We start from the raw sequence: 5,854 nt of genomic DNA, 5'->3' as shown, positions 1-5,854 counted from the left end.
CTCAGGAACCTTAGAAACAGCTGTAGAACCAGATATATGTTTAGACTGTTTTGCTTCCCTCAATCTTTACCAACTAACTTCAATAATTTCTTCATCTAAACCATCAACCTGCCTCTTAGACCCCATCCCGACTAGGTTGCTTAAAGATGTTTTACCCTTAGTCAGCACTTCTATACTAGATATGATCAATCTATCTTTATAAACAGTCTATGTACCACAGTACTTTAAAGTAGCTGTAATTAAACCTCTTCTGAAAAAGCCCAAACTTGATCCGGATGTTTTAGCCAACTATAGACCTATATCTAACTTTCCATTTCTCTCTAAGATCCTGGAGAAAGCAGTTGCTAAACAGCTGTGTGACTTTCTACAGAGCAATAGTTTATTTGAGGATTTTCAGTCAGGATTTAGAGCTCATCATAGCACAGAGACAGCACTGGTGAAAATTACTAACGACCTCCTTATTGCATCAGACAAAGGACTTGTCTCTGTACTGGTTTTATTAGATCTTAGTGCTGCATTTGATACCATTGACCATCAGATCCTATTGCAGAGACTGGAACATTTCATTGGCATTTAAAGGAACCGCTCTAAGCTGGTTTAAGTCCTATTTATCAGATCAATTTCAGTTTGTACATGTTAACGATGAGTCCTCCATGCATGCCAAAGTTAGTTATGGAGTTCCACAAGGATCTGTGCTTCCTTTAGGCAATATTATCAGGAAATATTCCATAAGCTTTCAATGTTATGCAGATGATACTCAGTTATATCTATCTATCAAACCAGAGGAAACTCATCAGTTAGCTAAACTTCAAATGTGCCTTCAGGATGTTAAAACCTGGATGACCTGTAATTATCTAATGTTAAACTCAGATAAAACTGAAGTTATTGTTCTGGGGCCTAAGCACCTCCGTGACGCATTATCTAAAGATATAGTTTCCCTTGATGGCATCGCCCTGGCCTCCAGCACCACTGTGAGGAATCTTGGAGTTATCTTTGATCAGGACATGTCTCACATTACGCAAATTTCAAGGACCGCCTTTTTTCACCTACGTAATATTGCGAAAATCAGGAACATCCTGTCTAAAAATGATGCAGAAAAACTAGTCCATGCATTTGTTACTTCTAGGCTGGATTACTGCAATTCCTTATTATCAGGCTGCTCGAAAAAGTCCATTAAGACTCTTCAGCTGATCCAGAATGCTGCAGCACGTGTTCTGACAGGAACCAGGAAAAGAGATCACATTTCTCCTGTTTTAGCTTCTTTGCATTGGCTTCCAGTAAAATCCAGAATAGAATTTAAATCATTCTTCTTACCTACAAAGCTCTTAATGGTCAGGCACCATCTTATCTTAAAGAGCTCATAGTACCTTACTACCCCACCAGAGCACTGCGCTCCCAGCATGTGGTTCCTAGAGTCTCCAAAAGTAGACTAGGAGCCAGAGCGTTCAGCTATCAAGCTCCTCTCCTGTGGAACCAGGTTCCAGTTTGGGTTCAGGAGGCAGACACCATCTCCACATTTAAGAGTAGGCTTAAGACTTTCCTCTTTGATAAAGCTTATAGTTAGGGCTGGCTCAGGTGAGTCCTGAACCATCCCTTAGTTATGCTGCTATAGGCCTAGACTGCCGGGGGATTTCCTATGATGCACTGAGCTCCTCTCTCCTCTACTTTCTCTCCCTCTGTATGCAACCTCATCCCATTATTGCATGTTACTAACACAAACTCTCCCCTTTCCGGTAGTCTTGTGCTTTCTCATCCCTCTCCTCTCTCCTCCTATCACTTCCTGCAGGTTTTCTGGCTCTGGAGCTGTGGAGTCTGGATCTGTGGCTGCGGGTCACCTGCTGCCCCCGTGTTCCTGCTCGGCACCCTCTACTGCAACGACTATTGTTGCTAGTCCTATTGTTATTATTGTTATTATAATCATTAACATTACGATTGTTACCATTAACACTACTATAAATATCTATACCATTTTTCATTTAGGCTATAGCAACATCACCTTTACCGTCTGTACCTCTGTGTGTGTATATTGTGTAGGCTCCCTCCCTCCCCTCCCTCTCTCCTTACATCCCTCTCTTTTTCTCTCTGTTCCTCTCCTGCCCTCCCTCTCTCTCTCTCTCTCTCTCTCTCCTCCTCTCTCTCCCCCCCCTCTCTCCCTCTCTCTCCTTCACCCCCAACCGGTCAAGGCAGATGGCCGCCCACCCTGAGCCATGGTTCTGCTCGAGGTTTCTGCCACTTAAAAGGAAGTTTTTCCTTGCCTCTGTCGCCTAGTGCTTGCTCTTGGTGGGAACTGTTGGGCTTCTGTAAATAGCATCATAGAGTACGGTCTAGACCTGCTCTTTTATGAAAAGCGCTGTGAGATAACTGTTGTTGTGATTTGGCGCTATATAAATAAAATATAATTGAATTAAACATTAAAGTATTGCATTTTCTAGCTATCTCTCTCTCTCTCTCTCTATCTCTTTCTGCCACATATCGGCAAGGCCTGTGAGCCTGTGAGCACTTCGGGAGGTTCAAGACTGGATCTGTAAACCCTCACATTACCAGATAATTTGAGCTGAACATCACTACCAACCATGGTCCCAGACCACATTTCTCCTCAGATTGTCTGGAGGAGTGAATCAGGGATAAATCTCATGTAGTCTGAGCCCGGCTTAAGGTGATCTTTGCAGCCTTTTATTTGTGTGATATTCTGTTACAGTGGACTCTTTCAGCTGCCCTCAGTACAGGTTGATTCACATGGAAATCTCCTCTCACAAACCATAACCACATAGACATTGTATAATAGGAGGGAGAAGACAACAAGGTAGGATTTAGCATCATCAAGACATGCATTTTAAGTCCATACGGCACTACTGAATAGTCTAAACAGACAATGTTACTTCATGTTTTCCCCCATACTCCAATACCCACAAACAGTCAGCCTGGAAAGTAATCTTAACATGGAGAGCTGGATGCAGAGACACTGCTGCCACTTGTGTTTGTTCTTATAAATAATACATTGTTCTTTCCTGCTCCTTGTTCATGACCCACAAAATTGCCTCCCACACAAGTATGGTAGCAGTACCCACACGGTGCATAAAAGCTTGAAGGAGGGAGGCAAAAAACAGGGTATAAACTGATTCTGTTTTGCAAATGATTATGTGTATGCGACCCTGGGGAGTTGCAAATCCAAAGACAAGCTGTGTAGGGGAAAAGGAAGGTTACAGCACGCTAGCCATAATGTGAGTCTTGGCTGGATGAGAACACTGTGAGTGCTTGAATACAAATATTTTTGTCCTGTACTTATTGTTAGTTATGGTGACTGGTAAAACTAAAAAAAAAAAATTAAATAATTTCAGAACCTGTTCACCAGAACTTACTGTTCATCTTGTAACATGATACAGATGGCTAATACAGGGCTGCCTACTTTTCAGTTTAGTTTGGATTGAGATTCGGTACTGCTGAGGATGGTGCATTTTATGAGTAATAAAATAATAATAATCATGATCAAAGATAAATAAGTATGGTTGATCTGCATACTTGCCAACCTCCAGACATCATAACCTACATCGGGAGACCAAACCTAACCAGGTATCTGGGAATCATCCCCTAAGAAAATGTGTGTTATTCAGTGACTATTTTGTTGCATTGTAGTAAATTTATGTATTAATTTAGTTAGTTGTTGAAATTCAAGAGCGTAGGTTTAACTTCAACAATAGAGGGGACACATACTAAGCGGGAGTCTAGGATCCACCCCAGGCTTCTCTTTGTGTCTTTGTTTAGGGAAGTAACCTCTTAAAATGCATGCGTCACCTGTTTATCTCAATGAGAAATTAATTCATTTTAATTAAGTTATAAACTCATGGACTTTAATAGCTCCTATGTTTCAGCAGGTTTTCTGCTCATGTTCAAAATTTTCTGAACATTCACAATTTCTCCCACATATCTGTTGTCTGACATGTCCAGAAGAAAGTCGTAATATGATATTAATGTGATCATTTAATGAGAATTCATAATATTTTAAAAAGGCTACCTGCCCTATACCCTGTAATACTGTGCATTAAGTTATTGCTCTGTTAATATTGTAGTAGCTATAGCGAAGATAGCTACACAGTGTATGCTGATTAGTACTGGGGAAGATGTTGGTCACTGCTGACAGCTGATGTACTGCGGTAAGCGTGTCGACTCATTTCCGTTTCCGGTGCTTGTGTGTTGGTACCATGTTGTGCGGCTCTCGCTAAATAACAGTTACATTTGTTAGATTACAGCGGCCAACTGTCCGCTAAACACTTATTCTTACAGTAATTTTGCCTAAGCACTCACAGCTCTTTCCATCTTTTAGTGACTGCTGTTCAATCTCATAGTTGTTCTAAAGTTTTGGTAGCTGACTCTACAGTACTTTAGCTTAGCCGTTAGCGACTTTGGCTTAGCAGCTAGCAATGGCTTCTCCTTCTCCCTCTCTCTCTCCTACTTTCTCCTGCTCAGTGTTCAGTAATGTTCAGTTACTCCTCTGCCTCCTTTAGCGGTAATGGTATGTGTAATAAGTGTAGTTTATTTGTAGACATGGAGGCGAGGCTCAGTGATTTAGAAGTCCGGCTCCGCACCTTGGTAGATCAGTCTTTAGCTACTGTAGCTAGCCAGTCCCCGGTAGTCAGTGCGGAATGGCCTGAGTTAGCCTCTGGTAGCCGTCCCCCGGCATCTCCTGTGCAGCCAGGAAGGAGGGGGGGCTGGGTGACTGTCCGAAGGAGGAATAGTCATAAGCATTCAAAGTCCTCGGGGCACCATCAACCTGTTCACGTTTCTAACAGATTTTCCCCACTCAGCGACACACCCGCTGAGAAACCAACTCTGATCATTGGCAGCTCCATTTTGAGAAACGTGAAGTTAGCGAAGCCAGCGGCCATAGTTAAGTGCATCCCTAGGGCCAGAGCGGGCGACATTGAGTCTTATTTGAAACTGCTGGCTAAGGATAAACGTAAATACAGTAAGACTGTTATTCACGTCGGCGGTAATGACTCCCGGTTACGCCAATCGGAGGTCACTAAGATTAATGTTGAGTCGGTGTGTACATATGCAAAAACAATGTCGGACACGGTAGTTTTCTCTGGATGACCAGTGATGACATGCCGCATGTCATCACTGGTCAGATTTAGCCGCATGTCGTCATTCCGCCGCTGGTTGTCGAGGTGGTGTCCAGCAAACGATGTGGGCTTTGTAGATCATTGGCAAACTTTCTGGGGAAGACCTGGTCTGATTCGGAGAGACGGCATCCATCCCACTTGGGAAGGAGCAGCTCTCATTTCTAGAAATCTGGCCAAGTTTATTAGTGGACCAAATCCACGACAACCCAGAGTTGAGACCAGGAGGCAGAGTCGCAGTCTAACACACTTCTCTGCCCTTCTAATTCAGCAGTTACCCACCCAAAACCCTACGCAGAGTCACAGTCTAACACACTTCTCTGCTCCTCCATTTCAGGAGTTACTTAGTGAAAATCCTATAGTGACGGTGTCTGCCCCCCGACCATCGAAATTATTTAAAAAAGGTAAACAGAAGAGGAGCTGTGCATAAAAACCTCATAAAAATTAAAACCATGAGAGCAATAGTGCAAACTAATAGGAGAGTTAAATGTGGACTCTTAAACATCAGATCTCTCTCTTCTAAAGGTGTACTAGTAAATGAACTAATATCAGATTATCATATTGATTTATTTGGTCTTACTGAAACCTGGCTGGGTGATAGAGAATATGTTAGCCTAAATGAATCCACCCCTCCCAGTCATTAATACTCACATTCCTCGAGGCACAGGCCGAGGAGGTGGAGTTGCAGCTATCTTCGACTCTAGCCTATTAATCAGCTCTAAACCTAAACCAAACTA

General features: G+C 42.7%; 1 protein-coding gene across 1 annotated transcript in view; it reads right to left on the bottom strand.

Annotated features, from left to right (window-relative positions):
- The window catches only part of ptprfa (protein tyrosine phosphatase receptor type Fa), a 223,700-nt gene that overhangs the window by 176,136 nt on the left and 41,710 nt on the right, over positions 1–5,854 (bottom strand). The window lies entirely within an intron of this gene.

The sequence above is a fragment of the Micropterus dolomieu genome, linkage group LG05, assembly GCF_021292245.1.
Source record: "Micropterus dolomieu isolate WLL.071019.BEF.003 ecotype Adirondacks linkage group LG05, ASM2129224v1, whole genome shotgun sequence".
Lineage (NCBI taxonomy): Eukaryota > Metazoa > Chordata > Actinopteri > Centrarchiformes > Centrarchidae > Micropterus > Micropterus dolomieu.
Note: the sequence above shows the minus strand (reverse complement) of the source record. Positions and strands in the feature narration are given on the sequence as shown.